General features: G+C 43.7%; 1 pseudogene across 1 annotated transcript in view; it reads right to left on the bottom strand.

Annotated features, from left to right (window-relative positions):
* The window catches only part of LOC308416280 (alpha-fetoprotein-like), a 39,036-nt pseudogene extending 23,405 nt beyond the window's left edge, over positions 1 to 15,631 (bottom strand). The window contains exons 1-7 of the transcript in view: positions 15,547 to 15,631; positions 12,087 to 12,138; positions 11,172 to 11,302; positions 8,929 to 9,124; positions 5,849 to 6,006; positions 3,693 to 3,790; positions 2,000 to 2,129 (exon numbers count right to left, since the gene is read on the bottom strand). The product of the transcript in view is annotated as an alpha-fetoprotein-like (transcript). The remainder of the gene's footprint in view (positions 1 to 1,999; positions 2,130 to 3,692; positions 3,791 to 5,848; positions 6,007 to 8,928; positions 9,125 to 11,171; positions 11,303 to 12,086; positions 12,139 to 15,546) is intronic.
* Positions 15,632 to 19,204: the final 3,573 nt, after the last annotated feature.

Here is a 19,204-nt window from a genome sequence, read left to right as displayed (position 1 = left end):
GAAAAAGAACGTTAGTTTACAGTGTGAGCGCTGAACCGGATTCAGACCAGCCTTGTTGGACCTCATAAGCATGTGTTAGTCCAGGGACAACACTGAAAGTGCTGTGAATATGGGCTTTGCATCTGGAAAAGCAGATGCGTTTAAAATTACAGAATTCACAGGCAATGGGGCTTTGCTGGAAAGACATTAAGACTGGAAGATGTGGAATGGAAAGGCAGTATATGTTTTCTGTCTCCACCTCAACCCGAGGTTCAATGAAGAAGCTCAAAATACTTCAAATAATGCATAGCCTCAGTCCTATTTGAAAAATGCCAAAGGGGCTGGAGCGCGCACTGGTAGAGCACTCTCCTCCAGGGACCCAGGATTCCTTTCCTAGCACCCGCTTGGCAACTAACAATCATCTGTAACTCCAGTCCCAGGGGTCCGACCCTCATCTGGCCCTCTTGAATGCTGCATATACACGGAACATACAGGGAAAACACCCACAAGCACATAAAATAAATCTAGTTTTTCAGTGTTAGAAATTTTAAAAGAAAAAAAAATTTAATTATTTTTAGAAATGAGCATAAAGAACTATCCAAACTATATACATATATATGTATATATTCATACATGCACATATAAAACTGTTATAGCTTAAAGGAGAAAATCCCGAAGTACACCATAATGACAGTCAAAAAAGTGTTTAAGTGTAAAAAATATTTTTACTATGCTTTTTTATAATTACTTTATGTATATGAGCACACTGCAGCTGTCTTCAGACACACCAGAAGAGGGCATCAGTTTTCATTACAGATGGTTGTGAGCCACCATGTGGTTGCTGGGATTTGAACTCAGGACCTCTGGAAGAGCAGTGAGTGTTCTTAACCACTGAGCTATCTCTCCAGCCATTTACTATGTCTTTTTGATGGCTGTATATAGTGTGCGTGCGTGTGTGAGCACGTGCATGTGCACACTTGAGTGTGTGAGTGTGGCTGTGAATGCAGCTGTATGAATGCCACGGGGCACAGGTGGGGGTCAGAGGTCAACCTTGACTGCCTGTCCTGAGCCTTCCATCTTGTATGAAGCAGGTTCTCTGGTTGCACGCCACCATATTAGCGGGACTAGGGACTAACCAACCCGAGAGCATTTGAGAAGTTTTCTGCCTCTGGCACCCCCTTTTCCCTGTAGACACACAAGGATTACAAATGTGTACCATCACATCCAGCTTGTTATGAGCTCTGCAGATCAGAATGCCAGTCCTCATACTTGTGTGACAAGTACTTTCATTTATAAGATCCATCCCTGAGGGTCTGGAGAGATGGCTCAATGGTTAGAGCACTGACTGCTCTTCCAGAGGTCCTGAGTTCAATTCCCAGTAACCACATGGTGACTCACAACCATCTGTAATGGGATCTGATGCCTCTTCTGGTGTGTCTGAAGACCACCATAGTGTACTCACAGACATAAAATAAATAGATCTTTAAAAATAAAAATAAAAATCCATTGGTGACAAAGGAAAAGAGAGAAAGAAAATGATTGTGCAAAGATAAGAAGACAGTGCATACTGTACGTATCAAAGTTCCAAGTTCCAAGTTCATCCTAAGAACGGAAGAACAAAAGCTCCCTTAAGCATAACAGAAGCCCCTTGGATGGATAACTGACTTTGGCAAGCCACTACCCTATTCCCACTACCATCTGGAAATCCAGAACAGTTTAGAGTTACTTTAAGCTTGTCTGTGACAAGACAACTAAATCTGGCTGGGTGTACGCGCTGTTTACGTGTGAGGGCTTTCTGTGATTTTTGATTTTTGGTTTTGTCTGTCTACTGACAGAAAGAAGTGCCCATTACCTTTCTAGTTTCACTATTTACAAGTGTATCGTTGCTTAGGTGTCTTAATCCTTTAAAGGTTAATATGGGAGAGGATGGTAGCAGGCAGTATGTGTTCTATGTGTATGAGACTGCCACAGAACAAATTAATTTTAAAATTTCATTATCAAGACAGAAGAGATGTCTTACCCTGCCCAGGGCACATGCTAATGTATTCCCTTCACAACAGGTCTCATGCAGATTTTTAACATCCATGGTCAATTTGGCGATTTCAGAAAAATTAGCTCTAGGTTGCTTTTTAGTGAGTAGAATCAATTCTCTGTAAAGAAAATTAAAAATATTGAAACATTATTTTTATTTTAGAATGAACACAGCACTCTGGTTTTTTAGTGATTATTTTCTTTCGGGGATTATAATGTAATTAAAACATCTCCTCTATCCTTTTCTTCCATATTTTGAATTTCCACTTTAAGGAACCAAAAGTGTCTATGTAAGTACTGGGATGTGTTTTCTAGCGCTTTGGTGCTGATGCGAAGACCCACACAAAGATCAGATCTCAGTCAGATGAAATCCGGTCATTCTCATTGTGTAAAGAAGCCGAGTTGCTGAGACATTGAAACATGCACGTTGGTAGCCTTAGGAATACGGCCTTCTCCCAGAGAACAATGAGGCGCAGGGTCACGGGGCCCACAGGGCTCTTTTGTGCCCATTGTCAAGCCTCTGGGGTGTCTCTGGAAATGAAATAGCCCTGCCCTTCAGGAACCCTGATGTTGTCACTCACTTGGGAAGATACATGAAGAAAAGGTATTAAGGCCATCCCTTAGTTCCAAGAGAAAGGAGGGTATTTATTTCTCTGTTCTTTACTATAAAGGGAGACTCAGCTAGTCTCTGTATTGTCATCGTCATCATCATCATCATCATCATCAGCAGCAGCAGCAGCAGCAGCAGCAGCGGCAGCACCACCCCCTATAACCCAAGTTGGCCTTAAACACACTATGTAGCTCAAGATGACCTTGAACTCCTAATCCTCCTGTCTCTACCTCTCAAATGATAGAATTACAATGTGGGGCCAAGCCAGCCAAACTCCCAAACTCTTCTCTTTAAACTTACCTTTTATTTATAAGGATATGGATGTGTGTGCCTGTGTATAAAAATGTGCATGTGTGAGTGCAGGTACCCAAGGAGTCCAGAAGAGCGCAGCAGTTCCCCCAGAGCTGTTATGACCCATTCAGTGTGGCTATTGGAAACCTAACTTAGGTCCTCTGCAAGAACAGAATACATCTTATCACTCCAGTGTTAAGTCCTTAATGCCTTAAAGCCAAAAATCTCTCAAGCACTGAGGGATTTGCACAGATGAGATAAATTAGTGGAGGAGGTACTGGGAGCAGCTGAGGACCACATGGTTTCATACACAGCTCTTGTGCCATGTTTGCACAGATGCAAAGCATAAATATAGAAAGATTTGATGGTTTGTCTAGTTTTGGCCCTGAGACTGACACTATTAGGAGGTGTGGCCTTGTTGGAGTAGGTGTGTCACTATAGGGTGGGCTTTGAGACCTTCCTCCTAGACTGGTAGGAGCTCTGCTCCCGGCTTCCTTTGGATGAAGATGTAGAACTCTCAGCTCCTCCTGCACCATGTTTGCCTGGATTCTGCCAGGATGATAATGGACTGAATCTCTGAACCTGTAAGCCAGCCCCAACTAATTGTTGTTTTTTATGAGACTTGCCTAGGTCATGGTGTCTCTTCATAGCCATGGGAACCCAAACTAAGGCAGAAGGATTCCGGGGTTATATTGACAAACAAGTAAATGACTTTTCGAGATAGTTTGGTCAAAGCAGACAACATAGCAGCAGAGCACACAGATCCAGGCAGGAGACTCACACCACACTTGCTACTTTTGCGTTGAATTTGGAGCCAATTTCACATAAATGATGATGCCTCTCTGATATTCCACTGATATATTTTCTGATGGGCTCTATCTGCAAATGGAAAACAACTCATTAAAGAAATGTCTTTGTAATGGAAAATTAACAGCACCATGGGAAAAGAAAGAAAATTAGAAATTGTTGATGTCCTCGGCATTTGAACATCTTCGACCTACTGACTTTAGGGGGGATAACTGCACAGAAATCACATGGCAAGGCTTTTGCAGAAATGACACCCCACTCTTCCCCAGAAATCACTTGTCGCAAGGCTTCATAACCAAAGTAATGCCTGGAGGGCCACCAGAAGAGGCTCAAAAACTACTCAACGGCTGTGCCTCCTTCTGTCCAGCCGTTAACCATTTTATCCTGGACGTGTCTCGAACCACTCAGCTGAAAGAGATGCTTCGATTCTGCAGCGCACGTTAACTTCTTTTGCCTCCAAATGCTTCTTCTCTTTAACCCTAGATTTCTCCTGAAAAGGATGACATACAAGTCACAATGTTTTCTCCACGTTCAGTTTCTTCACTGGGAATTTTTCCTACCTGTGCAACATAGCTCCTGTAGTGTTAACGTCAGCAGGTCCAATGATCCAGACAAGGGGTCTTCCCATTGCGACACTCATGGTGTTGCTGCGGTGTCTGTGCTAAGTGCCTCTTTTCTGTCCTTGGAGAAAATTACATAATCAATTCTACTGCATATTAACTGTGCCTGCGCTCAGAGCATGATGAAGCCTCAGAGGCCCTGGGAAAATGGGAAAACTTATTTGTATTTTATTCTGAAATGCTAGACACTGAGACAGACATCAGTATATAACCATTGGCTTTCAGGCTTTAATTAAAGTGAAACCAAGAGGAAAGAGAAATGGCCGCCTGCTTAGAAACTGAGAATCTGCTTCCAAAGGAACCAGAATCCACCAGGATAATAATGGGAGGCCAGGGACACAAAGAAACAGCTTTGAAGGAGAATAATGTAATCACAGAGTTCTTAGCCTATGGCAGGATCCCTTCAGATACCCTTATCTTTAATACACAAGAAATAACTAGGTAGAAGAAAGAGATAAAGTTCTATGAATTTTAGAGAAAATTGAATGGTTTCTTACTCAGAACATTAAAGACATCAAGACAAAATCAGCCTTACTTAGCCTTGAATTATTTACCACAATCATTATCAAATATTCATTAGTTTTTGGCATGACATGTAGAAATCTGCCTGGTGGCCCCTGAGCACCACACCATCACACACACACACACACACACACACACACACACACATACACACACACACACACAACGAACCACTGGTTTGCATCTATCCAGTGATGGTCAAAAGACTATCTCCTGTTCATGTTTTTCTGAGAAGGGACTGGTTGTTGTCCCAGCAAGAAGTGAGGTCTTGTATGGACCTCTACAAGAAGTGAGGTCTTGTACGGACCTCTACAAGAAGTGAGGTCTTGTACCAGACCTCTACAAGAAGTGAGATCTTACAGTGTTTCAAACAGGAGAACCTGGTAGAAATCACTTGAGGCAAGATTACAAATGGCTACACATCCTCATCTTTGTCTAAGAGAAGATTCCTTCCTGAAGCTTTTGGCTACGTGTAAATAATCCAGTTGCCCCCTGGCCACCATGCTGTGAAACAGCCCAAAGTAACCCAGGCAAGAATACTACAAGTATGTACTTGAGATTGTACACTAAGAGACAAGATGGTGTGCTAATGCCTGGGGACTCCAGCCCCTCCTGAATCCTAGATCCAGATGTTATCTTATTAAAATTACATGAAAGTTTATGAACCAGAAAACCCCAGGTGAGTTACTTCCCGAGATCCTGATTCACAGATGCTAATGGGAATAAAATAATCATTTTTCACATTTTTGAATTTTGGATTGTTTAATTAAGTAGCAACAGTGTCTGGAATGATTAAATGTTTATTTTCAAAACTGTCATGCTTCTCATATTGCAAGACTTTTCTTTTTAAAAAATGCACTCCATATACTAGGTCCAGAGAAGAGCATCTCTGCATCTCTGGCACACTGCAGGGTGATGTCACACTGTTTCTCTGCAATCCACCAGTTCTACCACAACGTCTTAAACAACCGAGCTACGTATACAATACCGTCGTCCGCAGGCACTGTTTCATTTTCTCCTTGACAACATGACCAAACAGCTGTTTCGTAGCAAGCAGACATGGCCAAAATAGTGGGTCCATATAAGAATGGATGTCTTCTAGAAACTTCGTAGCTGTACCTGTGGTTCGACAAGCGCAAAGGTGAGCTTTCCCGTTGAGGCTCACACACCAACATCATTTCAAACACATAGTATCTGTTCATTCTGAGCCTGTCTGAGACTTCTGGAAATTCCAGGGATTGAGATTTGGTAGAATTTTGCCTAAAAGCACCAGATGTTCACTGTGAACAAATCACCAGGATCATTCTCCAGGTGTGCATGGAGAGGCTGTGTTCAGTGGGTTAAACATGAGGGGTAATTAGATCTCTCCAGTTCCTCAGGGAGACAGGCATGTGGGAAGTTTCAAGTCTAAGCTGCACTGGTACGCAGGATGGTGGTCAGAAGTCTCTTCCAGCATCCGGAAGTTCTTTCTAGGCTGGCACAGTCAGTGCCGTTGTCCACGGAGACCTGCCATTCCGTACTTCTGCATGTTACTAAGTTCTCTGAAATCATGTCTCCTCACATTTGCCCGTAGAGCACATCAAAAAACCAGACTCATGTATAAGATGAATATGCACCCTGCACAGGTGGACACTATAGACCAAAACTCGAGTGTTCACACGAATCCATGTCCTTTTCCTGGGTATCGAGGAGCGCTACTTCCCCAACTCTGGTACTGAGGTTGGCAGCTTTGACCAATGAAAGATGGCTGGGCATACTTCGCCTTGCTTCTAGGCTTGACCATTTATTTCTCTACAAAACCCTCAGTCATCTTGTTTTCATAAACACATGTTCCTGATGCTGTAACCCAAGGCAGAGCATCTGAGATCCAGTTAGTCATTAGAGAAGAATCATCAGGATTTGTGCTGAGCTGGGAAAAACAAACAAAAAAACCCAGAGCCTCCAGATGTCAAAATAGCCAAGTACGGAGGGAAACCAAAAGAAGAAATTCAAAGTTGCAGTTGTCGGGAAGGGAAGAGCTAACAGGAGAAGGCCAGGTCTTCAAGTCAGGCCAGTGAACAGTCATAGGGATCAACCTGTTAACAGGATGGCTCAGTTCCAGCTGGTGGCCAGTTGGACAGGTGAGTTTCATGTCAAGGGAAGAGGAGAAAATGATCCCACAAAATTATCCTTTCAGACACACAAACACATATACATACACACACACATACACACACATACACAGATATACACACATACATGCACACATATACATGCACACACATACACACATAACATACACACATGTAAACACATACACACACATAAAAATACACACACATACACACATATATACATACACGCACATACACATACATACACACACATATACACATACATATACACACTCTCACCCAGTAACTTTTCAATTAGAAAATAAATTCGGTGTGCCTCGTCTGCAGTGGGGATGCTCTGGGGCTGTCTGAAGCCTGTGATAAGCACCAGCATGCTCAGAACCCTGAACACACCAGTAGCTATGCTTATATTTTGTCCTTAATGCCAGGCATTTTGGGACTTGTGTGACACTCGGCCCCCTAGTCTAGAGCCATACAATTCTTTCATGACACTCAGAACCTTCTGAGGTCAGCTCTGTCCCATAAGCGTGAATTGAACGGGTTGTCCTGCAGTCTCCCCCACTGCCCCTGCTCTGGACTAGCATGTGTGTAATCTGTCATCAGATTACACCCAGGCTCCACACCCAGCAGCAAGAGCTAGTCCCCATGTCTGTGTCTGACTCAAGCAATATGGACCCTAGCTGGATTCCCTGAGAGCCACTGTCATGTCCCCTCGTCCTTTCCTGGCTCTGAACCCTAACTACTTGTTAGCACTTGACTCTCAGCAATGCAAGTCCATGCTAATCAGGATTTCAGACTGTGATATTGATAATACCACAGTACCATCATTCACCCTGGGATTACACAGTCCATTTTTACCTGGAAATTCACCTCTGTTTAATCTGCAGTTATTGCTGTTTCTTGGCTCAAACGACAGATGCTCTGTCTGCTGTCTATTGATGCACCTCACTAGGACCAGGCCCGTTACTGACCTCTATCCCCAGTGCTCTATGGCTTCCCTAGGTTAGCCTCGTCAACTGGACCCTTTGTTGTACATGGAGAGATGGATATGGTGCCTTCTGAATTCCCTCATAACACAAACGCTGAAGCAATCTTGATTCTTATGTTTCCAAAGAAGATGAGCTCACACTCACTGGAACAATAATTCGTCAGCACAGCTATGTCAGCATGCAAGGATACAGAAGCACAAACATCCGTCCACAGGACAGGAGGACCAAGCCAAGCAGCACAGGCAAAGCACAGCCCTAGAATCTGGATTGACATCTTAGTCCACCATTTCTCCTCCCTTGGGTCATCGCTAGGGTGGCCCAGGATGGCCTCCTTCCTGAACAGGTAGCCACTGCTCAGAAGCCAGTCTTAGCTCCAGTTTAAACCCTTTACAATCTGATGCTTTAGATGCAAAACATGTATGAAGTGTATCTCTCCATGTGCTAGGAAGTTCATGAGGGGCAAGGACGGGACACCCTCTGTGTTCCTCACAGGGGACAGGTGGGCTTTGTGGGAGTCAGCAAGAGCCTGCCTAGAGTGGTTTTGCCATCTTCCCAGAGCCTTGTCTGTCTTCTTACTCATTCAGGTTGGCTGTTTGGTACGGAGCCGCCTGGTCTCTTTTCTTACTTTCCCAGGTGCTGTGTTCACCCCGGTGTTTGTTTAGCACTAACATTGTTTGTCATGGCAACACTGAACACTGCTGTCTACTGCTCTTTCTAGTCAGAGAGGCAAGCCCAATACAGGGCCTAGTCATTTCTCCCCATCCACAGCAGACACCTCCAGGCCTTACTTATCGAAGAGGAGATCCGTTGGCATCCATTTTAGAAGGGGTGGGAATCATTGCTCAATTTTCCATTTTAATTCTATATGATAAAATGTTGCTTTCAGAGCATTTTATGTGCAAAAGGGTCTGTCTTAAAAACTGGAGAATATCCTTTGTAAGAAGTATTCTTTCGCCCTTGGGGACACATGGTTATTCTTAGCCAGCTCACACATCACTTCAGGCCTTGGAATCAGGGCGTATCCCGGTTGTCTGCCTCGTCTTTCTTGTAGGACAGGAAGCACTTGAGTCTCGCTGCAGTTTTCATCTTACAACAGCCAGCGAACACGTGGTTAGCCACCCGTCCATGGTTATTGCAAACGTGTGTGAGGAAGGTAGCCATCTATTGAAGGGAGACAGGGGAAGTGAGAAGACTCAGTAACAATCCTCACCGTGGGAAAGTTAAACTGGGCATGCTATGCTGAGCGTTGGATCTAATAACCTCTGGACACAGAGACTTCAAGTTTATTTGTTGATTTATTCCATGTGTACAGGTATATTTTTAAATTTTTTTGTTTATTCAGTGTACATTGTGTATACATCTGTGAGCATGCCTGTAAGTGTGTGCACACACATGTGCAAAGGCAGAGGCCAAGGCTGAGTATCTTTCTCAATCACTGTCCATCTTAGTTCTCAGATGAGGTCTCTTTTGGGGGGTGGTATTTCCTGTATTTACATTTCAAATGTATCCCCTTTTCCCCACTCCCGTCCTCTAACACGGGCTGTCAGAGTTAGCAGTCTTTACTGAGCCATCTCTCCAGCCCCTAACACGGGCTGTCAGAGTTAGCAGTCTTTACTGAGCCATCTCTCCAGCCCCTAACACGGGCTGTCAGAGTTAGCAGTCTTTACTGAGCCATCTCTCCAGCCCCTAACACGGGCTGTCAGAGTTAGCAGTCTTTACTGAGCCATCTCTCCAGCCCCAACACGGGCTGTCAGAGTTAGCAGTCTTTACTGAGCCATCTCTCCAGCCCCTAACACGGGCTGTCAGAGTTAGCAGTCTTTACTGAGCCATCTCTCCAGCCCCTAACACGGGCTGTCAGAGTTAGCAGTCTTTACTGAGCCATCTCTCCAGCCCCTCTTGGGTATTAAAGTCTAGATTCATACCTGCTCCTTGTTGATCACAGAGAATTTACCATTTTCCCTTTCCTATGGCACTGTTTCATTCACAAATGATTGAAAAGCTTCTGAAAAATAACTAGATATAATCCAGAATACCCAGGGTAATATATTTCTAACAAGGGAACAGTCCATCAAAAAAAAAAAAAAAAAAAAAAAAAAAAAGCTGCTAATTTGGTTTATTTCCTAGTCGTTTTTAGTTTTGTTTCCATGGGAACGTATTTTAAGAATTGAACTTTGAGTCAGTGTGTGCTTACTGTCAGCCTCACAACTGGAAATGGAATCATTTCAATGTTTTCAAATGTTTTCAGGTGGCAGGGAACACGTGGAGTTTGGTAAACCTCGGCTGGCAAGTGTGTTTCCTACATGAGAAATAAATACAGAAAAAGTCATCTTTGAAATGGGAATTTTTGAAAGAGGATTGTTCTAAGAACCAATACAACCACTGGCAGAACTTTCATCCAAAATGTAGACCCATGACATCCCTTCATTGCTCAGAGCATAGCACAGGATACGCACAGGCATTAGCCCAAGAGATGAAGCAGGAAACTCCACCAAGAAAGAGGAAAAGTTACTCCTCATGAATAGGTTACATTATTTAGCATGAAAATAATCTGATCCTGAAACTCTGTATCCTAAGAGAATGTTGGTTTTAATTAAGAGCTTCTGGGGGTGGGTATGAGAAGGCCCAATGGTTAAAGGCACTTGCTGCTAAGTCTGTCGACCTGAGTTCAATCCCTGGGACCCACATAGTTAAATGAGAGAACTAATTTCCACAAGCTGAACACAGACACACACACACACACACACACACACACACTCAATTAAAAAAGTAAAAATATGTCTCCAAGGAATTCCTATTTTATGAAGCAATAATAATACTCCTAATTTTCTGTAAAAAATATTTGTTTCTTTTTCACATTCTTAATGATACTTCTTTAATTAACTTTAAATTAAATCTCTTCTTAGGAAGATGTTAAACAGCAGCATTTTGGTGACTCTGGCAGACAGATTAATATCAATAAGCTTGTTGCTCTTCAGAGCTGTGACGCATTGATTCATTCTCTCGAGTGCTTGACCCTCAGAACCTGGACTTCCAGAGAGAACTGGGTTACATGTGGATTTAGAAGTCTACAGATATTATATCTGGCGTGTGGTTCATATGCATACTCTTGCTTTGCAATGTCCTGCCTAATTATTCAACCAGTTCTGTTATAATGACACCTTTTGTTTGCTCAGACAGGGGACAAAGCAACAGCACCTGATCCACCTACCAGCTGATGAGCGCACTCCGAGGGCAACTCATGTAGTCTGAGACGCTTGCACTTCTCAGCAAGATCCAGCACCTCTTGAGCTATGGTCATAAGCTGCATCCTGAAGAAACTGAGGCACCATAATGCTGACACTGAAATGTAAGATTTGTGTGTTGAGTGTGCAAAGATGTTGCCCTCTCATTTCTTGGTTGTATCATCATCATCATCATCATCACCATCATCATCACCATCATCATTACCATGACCATCACCATCACCACCATCACCATCATCACCATCATCACCACCATCATCATCACCATCATCACCATCACCACCATCACCATCATCACCACCATCATCATCGTCACCATCACCACCATCACCATCATCACCACCATCATCATCACCATCATTACCACCATCATCATCATCACCACCATCATCACCATCACCATTATCACCACCATCATCATTATCACCACCATCATCATCACCATCATCATCACCATCACCATCATCATCACCATCATCATCACCATTCTCACCATCATCACCACCATCACCATCATCATCACCATCACCACCATCATCACCACCATTCTCACCATCATCACCACCATCATCATCATCACCACCATCATCACCATCATCATCACCATCATCACCACCATTCTCACCATCATCACCACCATCACCATCATCATCACCATCATCACCACCACCATCATCACCATGACCATCATCACCATCATCACCACCATTCTCACCATCATCACCACCATCACCACCATCATCACCATCATCACCACCATCATCACCATCATCACCACCATTCTCACCATCATCACCATCATCATCATCACTCTATTCTCCCCAAAATGATTTATTTTCAAATTAAAAAAAAAAGAAAAGAATATGGATAATCAAACTCACCTAACCCCTAAGTTCTCCTCCAGGTAGTTCCATCCATTCACATGCTGCCTGGCTAGGGAAAAAATATTTTTTCACTTAGCTCTATGATTTAGATGCTTTTATGCCCCTGACTTTCACATGTAGAAATCCTAACCTAAGGTAGGAACTTGTAATAGTCTTAAGAGAGAAGCCCTCGTCCATAGGATTAGTGTCCTTATGAAAGAGGCTGATGGGCAGTCATTCATTCTTTCTGCCACATGTAAATATATCAAAAGGACATCAGTCATTGGCCAGAAAACAGGTTCGTACAGAGACACCCAGTTCAAGGACCTTCACCAGATACTGAATCTGCTTGCGTTTTTGCAGCCTCAGATACCACAAGAACTAAACCTCTCATGTTTATAACCCTCCCACCATGCCAAATTCTTGGTACAGAAGCTCAGATGGACTAAGACATTTGTCGAATGGGGAAATTTCCCAACTTGAAAACCCCCTTTAAATTGTACAATCCACACTTACCCAATCACAGATTTCTAGAGTTGTTTTCATCAGCTGTAGTGATTAGAACAATTTCACAGGGTATATCTTCTTTTGGGTTTAAACTGTTTCCTGTGAATGATTTTTCTACTATTAGAATAGAACTGAACTCAATCGCTGGTTACAAGTAAATTGCATGCAGTTGAATTCAAAGTTCTGAATGAGGCCCTGGGGAAATGGCTCAGTCAGTAAAGTTCTTGCATGTTAAGCATAAAGACTGGAGTTCAAAGCTTTAAAAGGAGCTGGACATGTTGGTGAAGGCTTGTAATCCCAGTGCTGACGAGGAAGAGGTAAGTGGTCCCTAGGCCTCACGAGCTAGCTGGTCTACCCTATTGGCAAGCTCCAAGGCAACCAAAACCCAAATGAAACAAGAGGATATCAACAGACATTTTAAACATGGAGACAAAGTGTGGAGCAGTGACTGAAAAAAGGCCATCCAGAGACTGCCCCACTTGGGGATCCATCCCATATACAAACATCAAACCCAGACACTACTGCAGATGCCAAGAAGTGCTTGGTGACAGGAGCCTAATATAGCTGTCTCCTGAGAGGCTCTGCCAGAGCCTGACAAATACAGAGGTGGATGCTCACAGCCAACCATTGAACTGAGCATGGGGTCCCCAATGAAGGAGCTAGAGAAAGGACTGAAGGAGATGAAAGGGTTTGCAATCCATAGGAAAAACAATACCAGCCAACCACCCCCCCCCCATAACTTCCAGAGACTAAATCAAAAAGTACACTTGAAACAACCATGGCTCCAGCCACATATGTAGCCGAGATGGCCTTGTCCAACATCAATGGGAGGAGAGGCCCTTGGTCCTGTGAAGGCTCATTGCCCAGTGTAGGGAATGCCGGGACAGGGAGGGAGAAGGGAGTGGGAGGGAATGGGAGCACCCTCATAGAAGCAAAGGGAAAGTGGGTGGGATACAGGGTTCTCAGAGGGGGACCTGGAAAGGAGATAACATTGGAAATGTAAATAAAGAAAATATCCAATTAAAAAACCACACAAGAAGGAGACAATCATGAGGCCTCATCCCTAGATAAAGAAGCTAGGGAAAGCTGAGAGTAGAAGAAATGATCTTCCCCAGGGAAGAACACACCAACTGGTTATCCAGCATCAAATGGTCAGCTCTGAAAACACATACATATAAGTAGCATTATGCTGACTGAGCAGTATATTGACACACACACACACACACACACACACACACACACACACAAACACATGCACCCATACACACATATACACCCCCCACACACACATACACCCATACACACTCATATACCCATACACACATACATACACACACACATACACACACATATATACACACACATAAATATACACACACATACATATACATGCACATATATATATACACACACTCACACATACACCCATACACACACATAAATACACTCACACACACACCCATACACTCACACATACACCCATACACACACACATACATACACATACACACACACCCTTACACACACACACCACACCCATACCACACACACACACACACACACACACACACACACACACACACACACACCAATTAAAGAAAAGAGGCCATACCTTTGAAAGCAGGTGAGTGGACTCACATGGGAGAGTCTGAAGAAAAGAAAGGCAAGAGGAAGTGATGTAATTGCATTATAATCTCAAAAAGAAAGGAAAACATTTTTAAAAATATCAAGATGGGTGGCGTCTGAAGTACATACAAGATTGTCCTCTGCATGGCACAGAAACACCCAGTGTTCCCGAATTCTGTAAACTTAATGACTCGGTTAAGCTCTTTGGTCATTTCATTAAAAGCAATTGGCGCATTCAAAAATAAATGTCAGCACTTGGGAACAAAATCCCAGACATTAACAATTGGTGGCTCTTGATTTGGCAAAGAATGAGTCTCCCACACTCTGTGTGGCCCTCTCTATCAACCACTCACTACACACACACACACACACATACACACACACCTCAATGGAGCTGTGTCTTCCTTCTTACCCTAACAGTTTCTAAAGAACTGAGCAGTTTTCTGTTAAGTAAGCAAACAATCATTAACAATTACTACTGCTACACAAAAAGTAAATATTTTAAAGACAGCTCTTTAGATTCGGCTCCTATTTATAAAAAGTAGAAAGAAAATGGCCCCTTTGCATTTATGTGTGAAATGTAAGTTTTGGTGCTCTGTGTGGGTGCTAAGACTGAATGAGGGCTGGGGAAATGGCTCAGTCAGTCGAGTTCTCGCTGTACGTCATAAGCATGTGGATCCCAGGAACCTTCTTTATAAGCCCAGCGCGGTGGCTTGTATCTGTTGTCCTGTGTTGGGGAAGGACGATCTCTGGAGCTCACTGGTCAGACACGCTAGCCAACCAGCAAGCTCCAGATTCAGTAAGAGGTCTTGTCCCAAAAAGTTTGGGTTGAGGAGCAATTGAGGAAGACACCCTATGTCAAGTCTATACACATGGGCATGTGCTCACACATATGCTCATGTACACAAATGTGTATGCACAGAAACATGCATGCACATGCACAGATGTAAAAGATTATCACACAAAAACACGTGTAAAGTTGTAAGCACATTTGCCTAGTAATAACAGGTACTAAATGATAGAGTTTCTATTCCTGAGTCATTCCCATTTTTGCTCTAGTTGAGTTCACTTAGCCAATTTCAAACACTGGTTTCTGTGTAGTGTTCTTTCACGTAGCTTGGGGCCAAAGAAGGGAAGCTAAGCTGAGACGGTCCCAGATGAGTGGCTTCAGCCTACAGGCCCTTTGCTGTGTTCATGCCACTCACTGGTGCCGAGCAGGTTTCAATGGCTCTTTTGACAGCGATGACCACTGAGAAAGATAAGGCTCTCCACACGCTAGTGGTTGTCTTGGTTACACTCATAGTCCTTACACATTGGTATAGAGGCTGCACATGGGATTTCCTACCTGCGTGTGGTAAACTTGTTTGGAGAGACTCACATTTACTGTAACTGAAGAGAACAATGAAAGACAGTGTTTTTACAATCTCCATTGTTTCCGATGGAGTCCCCCCCCCCCCGTTTGAGAGAAACAAAGATTTGTATGTTCTTTTGAAGCAATTATGGTTAACCATTAGCTTTTCTAGTAAATTTTTTTTTTCAGGCTCCCGTGGACTCTCACAAAACTGGACAAACTCAGGACAGTGAGGAAATGTCCGTGTTCATTAATGAAAACAGGATTTTAAAGCAGGTAATGTCAACCTATGATTTGTTCAAGATTACAACACACAGGCCTCGTGAAAACAACTGATCCACGTGACTGGTAAATGCTGGTCTACGGTTTCTCATTTCATAGAAACTCTTGTTTACATGTGCAAAGTTCTAAGGAGGGAAAGAGAAAGCAAACATGCTCTACCCTTGGCTGGGCAAATGGTCTGGACTTGGTGTTACTGTCAAACATAGGCATTGCCAAGACCCTGTGGAGAGGAGAGGTGGGCGGTACCAGCAAGCACAAAGGCAAAGGAAACACACCTATCCCTGGGTGCTGGTTGTCCATCAGGATCATCACAGGACCTTCACTCACACTTCATCATGGCCTGAATGGAAATTAAGACCCGTGCTTATCATGTGCTCCTGGACTCACACACTGCGCATCAGGTCTGTTTACTTTTAGGGCCCACAGCTGCCTGCTTGGCAGTTCATTTAGTCCTTGGGCAAGCAAAAAGGTAGCCCATAGGAGAAGAGAAAGCATTGGATACATGTGATGACCAGGATGTAGGAAACAGGAGAGAGAGAGAGAGAGAGAGAGAGAGAGAGAGAGAGAGAGAGAGAGAGAGAGAGAGAGAGAGAGACTGACTCTGAGGCCTCATCAAGTTCATGAGTAGAAATCTGAAGCACCTTTAGGTTCCGTACACACACCATCAGCCATCACAGTGCTCTGGAAGATGGAGGGGTCTTGTCTCCTGCCCAGCCCTGTCCATTGTAGCCCCACCTCCTGCTGACTTTGTGTCTTTCCCCCACTCCAGAAAGACTCAGGAGCTGCGCACATCTGACCCACAATCACATCCACTATGTCGGACACACACCGAGATGAGTACGATCCAGAGAGTCTGTATCCACAGCACAGCACTGTGCCGGAATGACTTTGCGAACATAATCCTGGCAGCCATGAGGCTTTCAAGGCAGAAAAGTCAGGACAAGCAGGCTCAGAAGCTGTCTTCATTTCCTGAGCATTCACACCTCTGGCAGGAGTCTCAGTGTGGAACACAGAGCAAGCTTTCCTGATACTGCTGACACAAACGTCCTTCAGACCTCAGCATAAGAGATTACCAAAAGAATGTGTTCTATTTACATGGATAGGCGCATGTGTGTGGAGGTCAGAGAACAACTCGCAGGTGTTGTTTCTCTTCTTCCAGCATCTGGGTCCCAGGGTTGAACTCCGTTCATTATGTTGTGATCCATTGAGCCTTCTTGCCATCCCTGAACAGAAGGTTTCTAATGTACACCACATGGATGAACCTATGAAATGGTATTCACCATATTATCCTACAAGACAAAAGTCTCCGTCCTTTCTCCAGTGACTCAGTATACACTACTGAACAGAACGTTGCTTCTCTGCAAGATGGGAATAGAAGTATATACTCAGGGAATTGTTAGAACTAAATGGCTGGTATAAAGTACTGGAAACAGGCTTTGATACAACTTGTAGAAGTTGGCTGTGAGGACTATCCATGGGGTGCTAACATAGGTTCAAGCCCTCAGCTCCCTGGTTCCTTCTCTCAGTGACAAGGGGACCTAGAATCCTTCTCCCCACAAAGGGATATACAGAGTTCTGACCTCCAGAGAGTAAGGCAGTTTCAACAGTATAAAAAAAAATATTCTGACAATATAACTGAATCAAGACTGTTGAGTTGTGAGTGTGTGTGTGTGTGTGTGTCTATGTATGTGTGTGTCTATGTATGTATCTATGTGTGTGTGTGTGTGTGTATATCTGTGTGTGTGTCTGTGTGTGTCTGTGTGTGTGTCTATGTGTCTGTGCCTGTGTCTGTGTCTATGTGTGTGTGTGTCTATGTGTATGTGTGTCTGTGTATGTATCTATGTATGTGTGTCTGTGTGTGTATGTCTATGTGTGTGTGTCTGTGTGTGTGTGTCTGTCTATGTATCTATGTGTGTGTGTCTATATGTGTGTATATCTGTGTGTGTCTGTGTGTGTGTCTATGTGTCTGTGCCTGTGTCTGTGTCTATGTGTGTGTGTGTCTATGTGTGTGTGTGTCTGTGTATGTATCTATGTGTGTGTGTCTGTGTGTGTATATCTGTGTGTGTGTCTGTGTCTGTGTGTGTGTCTATGTGTCTGTGCCTGTGTCTGTGTCTATGTGTGTGTGTGTGTGTGTGTGTGTGTGTGTGTGTGTGTGTGTGTGTGAAAGCATAGCTTCACCTGTGTGCTTAAGCATGTGGAGGCCACAAGTCAACCCTGTTGGGTACAGTTCCTCAGGATCTGTCAACATTGTTCTTTAAGACAGGTTGACTAACCAGGGAGCTCAAGGAATCTTCCTGTTTCTGCTGCCTCCCCAGGCTTAGGATTAAAAGTGTATACCAGCTTGCCTGACTTTTATGTGGGTCCTGGGGATCAAACTCAGGTCCCTGTGATACACAGTATGATGGCTAATCTTGGTTGCCAAGTTAACACACCTGAGAAGAGGAGCTCTCAATTGAGAACTTGTCCCCTCATCAGATTGGCCGCTGGGCATGTATGTTGGGCACTTTCTTGATGGGTAATTTGTGTAGGAGGACCCAGCACAGGGCAGGTGCTACCATCCTGGGACAACTAGACCTGGGCTGTGTTAGAGAGTAGCTGAATGCGAGCCTGGTCTCTTCCCTTCCTGCCTCCAGGTTCCTGTCTTTAGTTCTTGCCTTGGCTTCCCTCGGTGAAGTACTATAACGCACAGGTAAAACAAGCCTCTTCCTTCCCAAGTCACTTTTGGCCATGGTGTCGGTCACAGCAAAAGAATCCAAATGAAGGCACGCAGCAAGCACTTTGCCAACTGCACCTCAGTCAGCTAATTTTGTGATCATGTTGGTAGACAACCATTAGTCTGCAGAGAAATTTTACCCTCTCTTTTTATTGCTTTTTTTTTTTTTTTTTTTTTTTTTTTGTAGGAACATGATTCAAGAAAGGGTTACAAAAGGACCTTCTATTCCATTCTTCTTTAGCTGAATTTTGTCACAGGATGGAAGGCGATCCTGTAATCTGGTACTGGCTGTAAAGGAAAAAAACAAACCATGAAGTGGAAGAACCTGAACTCAGGTAGCAGTCATATATGTAGTAAGATGTTACTAGCGTGACCTGTGAGTTGTACATTGAGTTACAAATAGGCCCTCTCCTGTGTCCGGGTCTCTCTCCCCCGACCCTGGGCATCTTAGGAATATTTTTGAAATTACAAAAATATTTTTGTGTACAAGGTTCCTTGTTCATGTGTCAACCATGCCTCACTACAGTGATTTTCAATGACATTATCAAAAGAGACTTTCAGAAGAATTCTCCGGAGGTCATGTGTCTATCTAGTCCCCCCTGAGAACTTAGCACTTCTTTCTCCTCCCTCACCTTAGCTCTCTGAGGTACTGTTGCA

The sequence above is a fragment of the Micromys minutus genome (genome assembly GCF_963924665.1).
Source record: "Micromys minutus genome assembly, chromosome: 1".
NCBI lineage: Eukaryota > Metazoa > Chordata > Mammalia > Rodentia > Muridae > Micromys > Micromys minutus.
This window is presented reverse-complemented; position numbering and strand designations above follow the sequence as displayed.